Genomic DNA, 15,130 nt, shown 5'->3' with positions numbered 1-15,130 from the left:
GACTACAGACCACCAGACTAGTGGTGGTGTAGCGGTCTCCTGACCAATATGGACCAATATTAACCCGCCGCCGTACCCTGGTAGTGTTGTGGTGGTCAAGAGGCATCAATGTGCTTGGCGGGACTGCGGTGGTCACATTAGGAGTTTCCTCTCTACCATGGTTTTCCTGGCGGTTCCTTCTCCATGAAAACCCCGGTGTGGAAGAAACTAGGGCCCACTTATGCCTGTGAAACCTGGGGTACATGAACATGTGCCCCACTGTGTGCATGCACCTCCTGTTCTTGCGTACCTACAAATTCAGAGATGTACAAAAAAACACTGCTCCTAAAATCAGTATCTTGTGCCCATTTCAGAAATATAAAGGTTTCATTCATTTTTTATTCAACACACTTCACTGTGTGACGTGGTTTATACTCGGTACACAACGGAAAACCACTGTAAGATGCAGCTCATTTGCTGGCTCTGGGTACCTTGGGTTGTTAGAGAACTTACACACCCTATATAACCCCACAACCAGAAGGGTCTAGCAGCCGTAATGATATATTGCTTTTGTAAGTCAGCTATTATGATAAAAAGTTATACATGAAAATGTTGTCACAAATTACGGTTTTCCCTACACACAAGACCATTTGCTGAATTCAGAATTTTTCAGTAATCTACAGCTTATGTGGATCACCCATGGGTTTCAAACTGGTTTCCACCACACACTGGAAGTAGCTTGAGAGCACAGAAACTAGGGATAATGGGAAACCTCTCTGAAATGCATGCTTCTGCAAGCTGGGAAGATGGTGACTTTAGCACAGCAACCCTTCATTGATGCCCTTTTTAGGGAAAAAGTCATGTTAATCCAGAGCACTTTTTTCATATTTTTTCCCCAAAACCCATAACATAGTTATGTTTTGCCTATTTTATTGGTCCCTTCCAGGGGAATACACAAACCATTGGTACCCTTAGAATCCACAGGTTGTTGGAAAAAAAGGACACAAATTTTGCATGTATACTTTTTTTATTGAGCAGAGCAGAAAGGCAATACATACAATATAAAATAGTCAATGATCAGGATAAAACAAATTCAGAAAGACAATTGAAGGCTAGATCATAGAGTCAATAAAAATATCTAAACAACAAAAAAACAATGTTCCTACTGCCATAATTACTAAAGTGCTAACAGTGCTAAATACTAAAATAATGCAGGATTAACCAATAACATACATTATTGTTGTTGTTTACATTTACCCCCTATATAGGTCATATTAATTAATTCAGTATACACTCTACCTAGACAAAAAAATGCCTGCAGCATTAAAGTGCAATTGTGTCTTCGCTTAAGTATTCAAGAATAAAGTGCAATGTGCTAAAATTCTAAATATAAGTCAAAGATTCCCAAATATCGGAAAACTTCCAAACAGTTGTTAACTTTTTTGTTGCCCTGACCCTCTTGGTATAGGCCTCTTCAAACCTCCTTGACTTTAGCATTTTATTCACCCATTTGGAGTAAGATGGTACATCTTCAGACTTCCAATGTTGGAGGATTAGAGAACGAGCAAGTAAGGAGCAAATCGCCCTGTATGTCTCTTTGGCTTTAGTCAAATCCGACCTTTTTTTTTGAGATGCCAAAAAGGGCTACCTCGGCCTCGTGGTCAAGCATCTTATTAATAGCCTGGCTGATTGACGAGAAGATCTTACGCCAAAATACTTCAAGTTTCGGACATGTAAAAAATATATGGAGCCAATCTCCCCCGCCTCGAGTCTGACATCGAAAACATTTATTTTCCACTCCCCAAAAGTTTTTATTAAGAGCTTTTGGGGTGGAATAGGCCAACCACCGAGACAAAAAGGCCATCCTTTTAAAATTGGCTGCACTAAGGGCCTTACTTCCTAACTGAGCTATAGCCTGCCACTCCTGACCCGAGAAGGAACAATTGGTTTCCCGGGTTATTCTACCCAGAAATTCTTCAACCAGGAGGGACTCTTCACCCTTTCTCAGGAAGGTATACCAATTATAAAGCATTAGCCTGTTATGATGGCATCCCCCCTGACAGCAGATTGTATTTATTTAATAAAGTTTACGATATGGAGATACTCCAAGAACCCGGGTTTGAGTCGATTATCATATCTATCTAGAACCTCTTGCAAGGTGATTAGTTTCCGAGAGGTTAGAAAGAGACCTAATTCTTCTAGACCACAGTCCTTCCATCTTTTGAGCCTGCTAGAGTGGATTGGAAGCCAAAAGATTTTACACTCCTCTAACTTTAAGTAATTAAATCCAGAAGACCCAGCTTGTTTAAAAAAGGACAGTAATCTAACAGAGAAATCCCGGTCAGTCTTGCATCGGGTATTTTTTGGTAATTTGCTGTTTTTAAAAATGTAGGAACTTGTGAGCCAGACATCTGAATCATTCTATCATAAAAAAACATATCTAACAGACCATTGGGTTCCAATAAACGTGCTGTAAGATTCAAGATCGCTGCCATATAATAAATACGAATGTTTGGAAGCGCTAAACCCCCCTGAGCGGTTCCCAACAGTAATATGGAGAGCTTAAACATGGAAGCTTTCCTATTCCAGACAAAATCCCTAATCATCGACTCAATCTCTTTAAAATAATGGGAATTGATCTTAAGTGGTACATTTATAAAGAGAAACACGAATAGGGGAAGAATAGACATTTTAGTGAGTGCTACACGGCCAATCAGAGTTAACGGTAAAAGAGTCCACCTGTCTCGCATCGCTAAATAATTCAAACTAAATAATTGTTCAAATTGATTGGAAACATAGATACCCAAATATCTAATAGTTTCTGCCTTCAGGGCTTGACATTTTAAATTTGGGGGTAAGAAATTACAGTCCACATTCAAAGTTAAAATCTTGGTTTTGTTTTGATTTATTTTATATCCCCTAATTAATTCAAATTGACTGAATTTGTTTAGAGCCTGTTCCATATTTGGTTTATCTGGGCGCAGATATAGAATTGTCATCTGCGAATAATTTTAATTTCTCAATTTCTCCATTCCTTCTATTGGAGCTTTAATTTCAGGGTTTCCTCGAATTCTTATGGCTAAAGGTTCAATAAAAAAGGTGAACAAAATGGGGGGCATCGGGCAGCCTTGTCTAGTTCCCTGATTTATATTTATTGCCCCTATAGTATTGGCATTTACTACCACCCGGGCTAGGGCACCTTGATAGATGTTTCTCAACATATTAATTATCTGAACAGGAATACCAAATATTTGCATTCCCAAAAAAAGTGCATCCCAATTTACTAGGTCAAACGCCTTTTCAGCGTCTACCATCGTCACAAGGGTTGGTATTTTGTTGTTCATAGAAAAATCTAGGGCCTAAATAAAAAACCCAGTATTAGAGGACGTTGACCTCCCTGCCACAAACACGGACTGATCAGGATGAATCAATGCCTGGGCAATCTGGATAACATTTTGAGCCCAGACCGTCATTAGAATTTTGAAATCAGCTTCAAGGAGGCTAATGGGCCTCTAAGAATTAACATCCTCATGGTTTTTTCCCTGTTTGACAAAGCTAATAATAATAGACTCCTTAAAGCTATTTTTTATTTATTTATTTTTTGACATTTATAAAGCGCAACAAATACCCGTAGGCGTCTCGGCGCTGTCAATTCAAAATTGTTCACAGTGAAGGGTAGAGAGACAATGAGTTTATTGGTCAAACAACCATGTCTTCAAAAGTCTGCGGAACTGAAGAAGTGAGGAACTCGTCCTGATGTTTTGAGGGAGAGTGTTCCACAGTTTGGGTGCAGCCACTAAAAAGCGGCAGTCACCCCAAGACACTGTTTTGGATCGTGGGATCACTAGTTGGTGTAGAGTGGAGGAACGAAGATGTCTGCCAGGAATGTAGGGTTTCAGTTGATCCTTAAGATAGTGAGGTCCTTGATTGTTAAGCGCCTTGTACACTATGCACAAGGACTTGAACTTTATTCTGTTTCGGATCATAAGCCAGTGGTGTTCTTTTATAGTTTCGGTTATGGCATCGAATTTATTTGTTCCGGATAGCAGGCGTGCGGCAGCGTTCTGTATTGACTGTAGTTTCCTTATGACTCGGACCTGGGCGTTAAGGAATAACCCATTGCAGTAATCGAGAGACGATAAAACCAAGGAGCTGACCAGAGTTTTAGTCGCTGCTTCCGGAAGAAAGGGGCGAATTTTCTTAATCATTCTGAGCTTGTAGTGGGCCGTGGAAGCTACTTTATTAGCATGGTCCATAAAATTCAGTCCATCGTCGAAAATAACTCCCAAATTTCTAACTTTGGATGTCGGGGTGGGAGGTGAGCCGAGGGCTTCTGGCCACCAACAAGCAGGCCAGGCTGGTGACAGAGGTCCGAAGATTACTACCTCAGTTTTATCTCAGTTCAACTTAAGACAGTTTGTGGCCATCCATTCTTTAATTTCGAGCATGCTGTTTTTAAAATTTTGAGCCACGTGTCCTCCATCACCTTTAATGGCCAACACCAGCTGTGTATCGTCCGCATAGGATGTTAGGCTCATCCCGTGTGCTTTGATGACGTTAGCCAGGTCCGACACATAAATATTGAATAGTGTCGGACTCAGGGATGAGCCTTTGGGAACCCCACATGGCAGCAAGAGTTTAGCGGATTGAAAAGGTCCTAGAGTGACCGCTTGTGTTCTCGTTGCTAAAAAAGAGGCCAGCAGGTCTCTAGCGGCGTGACAAATGCCCAGCTTCCCGACACGGTCGACCAAGATGTTGTGGTCGACCGTGTCGAATGCCGCTGAGAGGTCCAGCAATACCAAGATTGCTGTCCCTCCCTGGTCCCGGATGACTCTGACGTCGTCCGCGGCTTTAATAAGAGCCGTTTCGGTCCCGTGATATTTCCGGAAACCGAATTGAGTATCATCCAGCAGTCGATGTTTCTCTATATATTCTGCTAATTGAGAGTTCATAGCCTTTTCCAGCACTTTGGCTAGAAAAGGGAGACTTGCAATGGGCCTATAGTTTTTCAGTTCGTTTTTGTCTAAACCTGTTTTTTTTAATAAAGGTTTTAGTAAAGTTTGTTTTAACGAATTGGAGTAAATTGCTGATGACAATATGGAGTTGCAGACTTGTGTAATTACTGGAATAATGGACTCCATAACTGGTGGGAGGACTGAGAAGGGGCATGGATCAAGAGCAGAGCCTGTTTTAATTGTAGAAACCATAATCCTAGTGAGGTCATCTGTCAGTGCGTGAAAGCAGGGAAAGACATATCCGTGAAGTGAGCTTGGGGAAGCTACACTTGCCGTGGAGGGTTTAGAAGTGAAGGCCTGGTATATGTTGTCTACCTTGGTAAAGAAAAATTTAGCCAAGGCGTCACATAGTACTTGTGATGGGGCAGGGATAAGGTCGGGTGCGCTCCCTGACAGTGTTTTTGTGATGTCATATAATCGCTTGCATGAGTTTTTAGCTTTGTCGATTTGGTCGGTATAAAAAACTTTTTTGGCTTTGATGATCATAGACTTGTATAACGCCAAAGAATCTTTGTAACGTTTCATGCTTACTGCATCATACGTTTGTCTCCAACACCTTTCCATATTCCTGTTCCTTTGTTTTTGTGATCTTAACTCGTCGGTGTACCAAGGAGCAGTAGGTTTTGATCTGTTCCTAGAGAATGATTTGGAGGGAACTGCGTGGTTTGTGGCCTGTGCAAGCCAGGTCTGGAATTGTTGAGTTGCCATATTAGGGTCGGTGGACACCAGTGGGCGAGTAAGGTCAAGCTGTGTTTTCAAAACCGTCTGATCAATGTTCTTCCAGTCTTTGAAAGAACTTTGGTTGGTAAGGATGGGTTTTGTATTTAACTGGGCCTTAAATGTCATCGGTAACATTTCCGTTATTTGTAGGCCGTCTATATTAGAGAAAATGGCATCTAAGGTATGCCCTGCTAGATGAGTGGGGGAGGAGACTAGTTGTTTTAATCCCAATGTTTCCATATCGGAAATAAGTGTAGACGTGTCGGATAGATTGGCTTGTTCAAGATGAAAGTTAAGGTCTCCAAGAACTGTGAGCGAACTTTCTGTGGCTAAAGTTTCCATTATAGTATTAATATTAGCAAGGAAGGCAGTTTTTGTTCCTAGGGGGCGATATATCAGTATCCCCTTGAAGTTAAATACAGCGGATATCTTAATGCCGAATTGCATTGCCTCACATGAAGTCGATGGAATGGAGGAGGTTCTAACTGAGAGTCTTTCTCTGGCTATAATTGCAAGGCCACCTCCTCTTTTCCGTACTCTGTCCTGCCGGTAGCATTTATCGCCGTTAGGTACTGCAATAACTAGGTCTGGGTCTGATAAGTCGTCGGTCCAAGTTTCAGTAACAAATAGAATGTCTAGTTTATAGTCCGTGATTAGGTCAGCTATTTCCTGGCTATGCTTGCATAGTGAACGGGCGTTAATAAGTGCCATGATCGTGGTCTCCTCCTTAATGTTCTGTAAATGGTTGATATGTACAGGGGGAGTATATAAAGGTATGATGCAATTACAGTGAGGACAGGGCATAGGGAGGTCATATGGAGCAACAGCAAGATCGAACCTAGGACAGTTCGAATAAGACTGTGGTCGAAGCTCCAATAAAGACATTTGCGAATACCCTCGACTATGGCTGACTGGTAACCGACCAGGGGTCCTGGCCCTAGGCCCGGTGCCGGCGCGGACGGGCGCAGACGGGCTGCGCGGTCGGGATGGTCTAATGTTTTTATACATGAAGGAGGAGGAGGAGGGTGGGAGGGTTCCAACCACTAGCCCGCAACCCTTACCTCCCTCAAGATGGCGGCTAAGGTGGGTCGAGTGGTGTTGTCGGCGCGTAGGTTCAGACGCGTTGTGGACAGAAGGAGCCTGTGTTTTAGCCTCGGTGCGACGCTAATCTCGCGCCGAGGTGGGGCAGTATTTTAAAAATGACCTGATTAAAATATTTACAATGTGTAAAATAAACGCTCTATCAATCAGCAGCGTCTAGTCAGACGCAAGAGAGTGAAACAGAGATCCCCCGGCTTTCCGCCTCAGGGGAGAAATGTGTACAAGTAAGAATTTTAAAGCTAGGAGTAACACTGCCTCTCAGTCTAACTGTATTAAATAATTTTGCCAAAAAGGGAATCATTTCTTTAGAAAATATTTTATAAAATTCAATTGAAAGCCCATCGGCTCCACTGGCCTTGGCCCCTACAATTGATTTCACCACATTTAAGAATTTCTGCATCCAAAATATCGCGCTTGAGTTGTTCCGCCAACGGCCTGGGCAGAATAAGGGGAGATTTACTCCCTTAAAATATTTGTGGATTTGAGCCAATCCTAACTCATATTTTGTAGCATAAAGCTTCAAATAATGTTCCATAAAAATTGGGCTATACAGTCTTTATCCCTTGGGTCTCTGGATCAATAATTTCCGATATCAAGGCTGTCTCCTGTTTGGTTTTTGTTACCCCTGCAAGCATTTTTCCCACCATTTGACTCAGCTCGGAGACTTGTTGTTGATATGTTCTGGAGCTATTTATTTCTTCAATTAAAAAAACTCTTTCAGTGCGAGCTTCTCCCTTTCAAGCTGAGTCCCGTCATCCCCAGTCCCCTGCGGCTGGGTGTTTCTTGAACTGAAACTCATTGCATTATCTACTGCTTGCTGGAGTTCATTAATCTTATCCTGACTTCTTCTAGACTGAGCGGCTGCAAACATAATCATCTGCCCCCAAATGGCGGCCTTAAACCCACCCCAGACTGAAAAAATGTCCTAAAAAATTCCAATATACACTCATTGGTTTTGGCTACCCACTGAGGGTCCTGCAAGAGGGGACGATCCATCTGCCACCTGGATTTAATCCTCCCGCCCCCTTCAATCTCCTACTCTAATATCTCAAGAGAATGATCTGTGAATGAGTTGCCCCTATTGCACTGCCTGTATACCTCAAAGATCGTGATATTGGAAAAAAGCCAATACGGGAAGCCGTATGAAATTAATTAGAATGGTATGCAAATTTATAATAGTTTGGATTGGATTGACGCCAGGGGTCTACCAGCAGATGTTCTTGCCTTAGGGCCTCCATCACTTTCTTTGTTTGGGGATTTAGCTTTTTTATTTTTATTCGAGGTATCTTTTTTAAGATCCTGGATAAAGTTAAAATCCCCAGCCAATATTATCTTACCAGAGCCCCCCTAAGTAGCTCACTAATCTTTAGTAGGGCTTTGGTATAAAACACTGTTGGGCTGTAGTAATTTACAACATTTTAAATCATCCCATTCAATTTGGCCTCAATCCAAATCCACCTTCCCAAGGGATCTCTCTGAATTTGGCCAAATTCCCAAGGATGACTACAACAGAAATAGAAGCTACTCCTCTTTTGGCCAGTCCAGCTGAAGCAAAAAATGCATGGGAAAAAATCTAGGAAGAAATAACTTGGGGAAGTTAGTTTTTAAATAAGTTTCCTGTAGGAATAATAACTGGGGCAAGAAGGACACTAGCCACCTAATTAATGCTCCATACTTTGATTTGTTAAATATCCCATTGACATGGATTGAAATAGTACAGCACTTGTCAATTTTACAATATTTCAAATACAAAAAAAACGAAAATAGAACACACAGTAGAAAATACTCAATCAATCCTGTTACCCTAATGGTCTTTTCCCTAATGACCCTGCTACTGCTCATTTTACTGCTATACCCGTTTAAGAAACCACCCCCTCCCCCACAACACACCCCTCAGGAGAGGTGAACCAATACACTAACCACCTCTCCCCCCCACTTCTCTTCTGGGTGCCATGGACCCGCACCCTGGGTGACCCCCCGACAATAATGTAAATCAACATGGATAATGTAAAAAAAGACATCAGTAAGTCCATGATTTCACTTGAGAAGACACTGAGCGTCCTCAAGATTGGAAAACATGTGGAATTTCCCCTTCACTAGAACACGCAGCTTAAACTGTTGGGCCATAGATGCCTGCGCGGTTGGACTTTAAAAAGAAATAGCAATTTAACAAACTCTTTATGCCTATGGGCCGCCGCTGCTGACACATCAGGGAGAATTCTGCAGTTGGAAGATTCATTGATTGGAAATTGCCTTTGTTGTATGGCCTTAGCCAGAATCTTCTCTATGCGATAGTCTGCGAAATTGACTAGGATAGAACGTAGACCGCTAGAGTTTGGTAATGGATGTGATGGGACTCTGTGGGCCCTGGTAATTGTGAGATCCCCACTGAACTCGGGCAGTACTTTTTGCTTAATAAAGGTTTCCACCCATTGCGGCACCTGAGCGCCCTTACTCCTCTCCCCGAGACTCCCACTATGCGCAAATTTGACCGCCGCAAATGATTTTCCAGCTCTTCGAGCTTATTCTCTAGCATACTCCTGTCTTTAGTAACTTCCTTGACTTTCATAAGCAATCCACTGATCTGATCCTCCAGCTGTGAAACTCTTGACTATGCTTCTTGGATTTTAACTGGGAGACAGGCCACAGCGTCTTCTATCTTCCCGAGGCAGAGATGAAGAGAAGCAATTTCGTTTTCCTGGGACCGCTTCAACTCTCTTATCTCCTTAATAATAAGATTCAGCAAGATCTTAATATCCATCCGATTAGTGGAGGCTGCATCAGACAGATCATCTGTTGCAGTTTCTGCTGATTTTAGAGCTGGTTCAAAGGCTGGGAGTTGTTGAGTATTTGACTCTTTCTGACCCTCCTGTCGTAGACCCGACGGTCTCATGTTTGTGGTGTCCGACTTCTGTGTCGAGATCTTTTGCTGTTCCTGTTGTACTTGTAGGAGTGCCAGTACGTTTGCTACCATATTCTGAATCAGGACCGGCTGAGTGTGCAGTAGCAGCATATCCTCGGGAGAGGGAGAAGGAAACAGGACCAAGCTCAAGGAGTTGAGAATTGATTCTTGTGCTGTGAGGGTTGGTGCTGAAGTATTCTGAGAGTATACTGGTGCTGGGTAGGCGGTAGATGAGGATGACGCCAGAAGGTAAAGTGCGGTCTGCCATGGGCTTCTAGGAATTTCTACCCTCCTGTCCTCCGTCTCTGGTCAAGATATTGAAGTATTGAGCCGGAGAGGGACTGACTGAGGTGTCTTTTTCGTAAAAAAGAGAAACTCTTTAACACTCTTCCCCTCCTCCTTGCTACTTTCTGCGGTTGAAATATCAACTGCAATTATCTTGCCGGTGTCAATATTCTCCGGTATAAATATAATTGGAGAGGGCCTAGCTTCTTGAAATGTTTTGGCGGGCTCCTCAACCAGCTTCTCTTCTGAGCTCTCAAAACTAGAGTTGGGGTCAGGATGGCTACCCAAAAGTCCAGCCCTACCTGCCCCTGAGGAGAGAGCCTTTGCCTGCACCTGAGCCAAGCGGGTTTTAGCCTTTAGGCCAGTTGCAGAGTCGACTTTGGCGTCAGGATTGTTATGCCTATTATGTCTTCCCATTTTCATCCAGTTCACACAGAGCAGTGCAGGACAGTAGCACCCACTTAGAGATTTTCACCCTCTTTTTATTAGTTAGGGTTTGAGTCCACCCCCTGTTTTCTCACCAGATTAATTACTAACTCCGCAAATATCTGGGAAGCCTGGAAAGTTTTCTTTTCAAAGCGAACACCTCGCCTCCTCACCTCCTCTCCTCACGTTTCTTCAGTTTCTTCAGGGGGCAGTGGTGGCACGGAAGTTCTGGCAACCTCGGTGCTTCTGGTTTCATCGCAAAACCAACAGTTGATGGACAAAATGCAGAACAATGTCATACATTCACCCCAGTACAGAGATCTGGGCCTAAATCCATCATTTCTTTGCATTCCACACCGCCCCAGTTCAGACATGGTCATATGCAAATCAGCCTTGACCCTGTGCCTCATGGGAACAGTCCAGCCCGAACTGCCAAGCCATGTCTTTCCTGGACCGGCATCAAGCATCCTAAGACCGGTTTCTGGCTATCAGCCGTCTTCAGCCAGGATAGCTTGACTCCAGTGGTGTGGAGAGCATGGGACTCACGTCTGAGCATACCCATCACACTCGGGGTGACAAATGCAAAACCAACAGTTGATGGACAGAATGTAGACAATGTCATACATTCACCCCAGTACAGAGATCTGGGCCTAAATCCATCGCTTTTTTGCACTCCACACCACCCCAGTTCAGACATGGCCATATGCAAATCAGCCTTGACGCTGTGCCTCATGGGAACAGTCCACCCCGAACTGCCAAGCCATGTCTTTCCTGGACCGGAATCAAGCATCCTAGGACCGGTGTCTGGCTATCAGCCGTCTTCAGCCAGGATAGCTTCACTCCAGAGGCGCAGTGAGCACGGGACCCACGTCTGGGCATACCCTTCCCACATAGGGTGAACAGCAAAACAAACAAGATGATGGACGGAATGTTGCACAATGGCAAAACATTCACCCCCAGTCACAGATCTGGGTTTAATCCATCATTATTTTGGAAGCGTCTTTGGGTTGCTGCCGAGTGGAAGGGAAGGTGAATGCTGGTGTACTCCGACAGTGGCTAGCAGCGGGGAAAAAGCTGACCACGAGGTGCTTGATCAGGAGCAAGACCAGATCAGGTCCAGATTCAGAGTGGAGTGGAGTAGACCGGGCAGAAGCGGATAAAGAGGGTAGTTGACTGAAGAAATTTTGCATGTACACTTTATGTGGAAATAAATTTATGGAGCCCTAAGAGCGAACTATCCTAAATAGCCAAAAACGGCTCTGTAGTGGAAGGGAGGAAGACCCAATAGTAAAGAGATATAAAATAAAATCGGACACCAGTGTAAAAACTTAGGGCAGAGTAGGGAATGAGTTGGACTTTAGATGGGTTAGTTTTACTATTCTCACTCCAATCTAAGCAACAGAAGGGAACATGTTGTACTACCGAAAGGTAACATTTACTGTTTGTAATCCAGTTTAAGCAACAGTTTTGAAAGTATTTAACTTTTGAGGTGTCACATTTACCATTCCCAATCCAATCTAAGCAATAGTAGAAGTGTTAAGCTTTAGTTGGGTTAGATTTACTATTCCCACTCTGATCTAAGCAACAGTAGTGTATGTGTTGGACTTCAGAGGAGCTAAATATACTATTCCTGCTCTAGACTAAACAGCAATAGGGAAAGTGTTAGAATTTGTGCAGGTTATGTTTACTATTTGCACTACAGTCTAAGCAACAATAGGGAAAGTGTTGGACTTCGGAGGCGTTTAGATTTACTATGCACACTCCAATCTACATAAGAGTAGGAAAAGTGTTGAATATCATAGGGATTATATCTACCTCTACAACGCATAATCATTTGATAGAAAACATTTAAATGCCAAGCAAAAGAAAATGATTAAATCATATTTTATATCAAAAATACATACTTAAATAATTGTTTCCACAATATTTTGGTACTGATGATACTTTTGACAACATATTTATGTCATTCACCACCCTGCCTAACTTTAATGCCAGTTTTTTGGCATAATGTTTAGAATCACAGTGACCTTCCAAATGGAGAGTTGCACTGGGAACAAACATGGACATTTGTCTTTTTGCCGTCCGCACTAAATTAAACAGTTTTCAAAAGAAACCTGTGTGGGAGAAACTTAAAAAGTAGCCACTTTTATATTTTAATTGTAATTGGTGGTTCTGCAAGGGCCTACAGAATTTTATCATAAGTATCTGAAAAATCCAGTCCACCTTCACTCCCCAGTTGCGAGGAAAAGTACCTCCAGGCACAGACCGGATAGGCAGTAAAAACACAGTAATAACAAATAGTCAGAATATTCTAGAACTTTTTTCCTGACTAGTGACTGCGGAGCAATTTAACAGATATGTCCTTGATTCTGTTATTAGCATGTTGCATTTCGAGCTGGCAGGCCAAGAGATGCCTATTTCTCTCGCCATACTCCAATTTCTTAATGACGTTGGTCTGAGAAATCCTCCTAAGTGACTGACCAACTTACTTTCCTCTATGTTAACTTTTGATTTTGTCCCCCAGGGTGTACATCAGGATACTCATACACTCATTCTTTCTGATTTGCTGAGTTTGACTTTCAATTTTACTACTCCTTTCTTGGAGTCTTTCCTCTGTTTATTCTCACTGAGATACACCAATTCCTCTTCCATGCGTTAATGATATCCAATGAAATAAAAATTAAAACCTTGTGGAAACTATGTTGTCTTTCAAGAAACAATCAGTTCTTCTGCACACACTTTCACAGAACGTACTGAAACATTTATATTTTATCACATAAGAGTAAATGTAGAGCTCTCAATACTAGGTATCTGGCTTTAGTCAAAAAGTTAATCGGCGAGCTGAAAAGCATAAGCAATCACTTATAACTTTCTTCACCTTAACAACTATTTAGATTTATACACAGAGCTTTCCTTTGGGCTGTACTATGCCTTAACCTAACTTCTCATAAACTACTCTTTTTGAGGTCACTGTTGAACCTAAGAAAATCAGCCACTCCCCTTGCCTGGTCAGTCGAGATGTGTGTATGAGGGACTGGTCAAAATGTAGGCCTAAGCCCATTATATACTACATCAAACTCTGGAGCAGCTGTTTTATAAATATAGATGTCCCGTATAAGGCTTTGGAAGAGCATGGTCATCTTATCCAGGCCCTTGTGATTATAGTTATCATCATTTATTGGCACGCCTTTCACGCTTTAGGTTTTCTGAAGTTTAAAAAAAACCAAAGAAAAGGTGATTTTAATCTATTTTGAGTTTGTATGATGTGTGCCATATGCAAGCAGTTTTCTGTAGAGTAGCCCACACGTAAATGCTCCCTTTTTCAGCAACAAAATACATGTGATTTGCAATTTGACTATGTATTACGTCATTTATATCCATATGATTTAAGGCCAGGCTGGCCTAAGCCAAATTACTTATTTGAGTTTTTATTTTTTATTTTTTTGTAATTTGACATCTCTCTTCTTTCTAATAATGTATTAAGCAAAAGGGAATGTTGTTTCATTGACTGTACATATGATGCTTTTACTGCAATGATAAAAATACACAGTTTGAAATATTGTGTGTTTTTTGTATGGTTTGATAAATGTAATTTTGATAAACTAGAGTTAGTTGGCTTGAAAGATTACTTATGTAGACATTAACAATTGCAAATTATCTGGTGTATCGAGATCCCTCATAGCCTGAGGGCTAAGAAATAGGCGAGGATGAAATGTTTCATTAAATTAAGTTGTCTTGCGGCACTTCCTCAAACATTCATGTGTTCTTTGCAAGTCTGTCCCATTGCCAAGCTCAGAGGGCAAACAATTACCTTGCTCCTTTAGGCTGTTCTAAAAAGACTATCATCACCAGCAAGTCCTTCATTCATTGACAGTGGGAGCGCTAGAGGTAATGTTTCTAAAATTGGTTTCATAGATAAATAGGACTTAAGCGTCACTGTGGCTGCCACACTCTCTGTGAATGCCAGTTGTTACTTACTGGTAATTTACAAACTGGTTTGATGCCTTTAAATCGGGTTATAAAGTACTCAGTAAAATTCCACTAGAATGCCTACCTTTGCTCTATATTACATTTATAACTTTGACTTTCTAAACAATTTAAAACACAAACCAAAAATGTAATTAAATAAATCCCCCCAAATACCTTGACCCTAAAAACATAATCGACCCCAATACATAAATAATAACCCTCTCTCTCAAACCAGGTACATCAAAATAATACTCTTGCAACCTGTCCCTAAAACGTAATCACTAACTAAAAATTATATAAAATAAATGCCCCTACCTCATGATAACAAAATTACCCACCATGAATACTAAAAATAAATTACTCTAAATATCCCTTAGTACCCCTACACTTAATCCATCCTTAAGCGATAAATACCCTTATACTCATCCACATCCCCGATGCCCAAAAATCAATACTATACTAACCCTTACCATCATGAAGTAATGACAAGATATAATGCTATGTAACAACTCTTAAATGACAAGTTGCTTTTCTGTAAAAAAAAAAAATCATGGTAACCGTGATGTAATGACTGCAAAGTAATAACCTCCTAAGAAAGTGTCTGCTCTGTGTGTCTGGTGTGGTTTCCGGGGCCCGGTTTGGTGTCTGGTATGTGCGCATACATTCACCAAAAGTTTTGAAAAGAAACCCGTAGGTTTGAGACTTTCCTTACTTCTCAAAATGTTATAGCACT

This window comes from Lissotriton helveticus, chromosome 2_1 (assembly GCF_964261635.1).
Source record: "Lissotriton helveticus chromosome 2_1, aLisHel1.1, whole genome shotgun sequence".
Taxonomy (NCBI): Eukaryota; Metazoa; Chordata; class Amphibia; order Caudata; family Salamandridae; genus Lissotriton; species Lissotriton helveticus.
The sequence above is the reverse complement of the archived record's forward strand: the minus strand, read 5'-3'. Positions refer to the sequence as shown.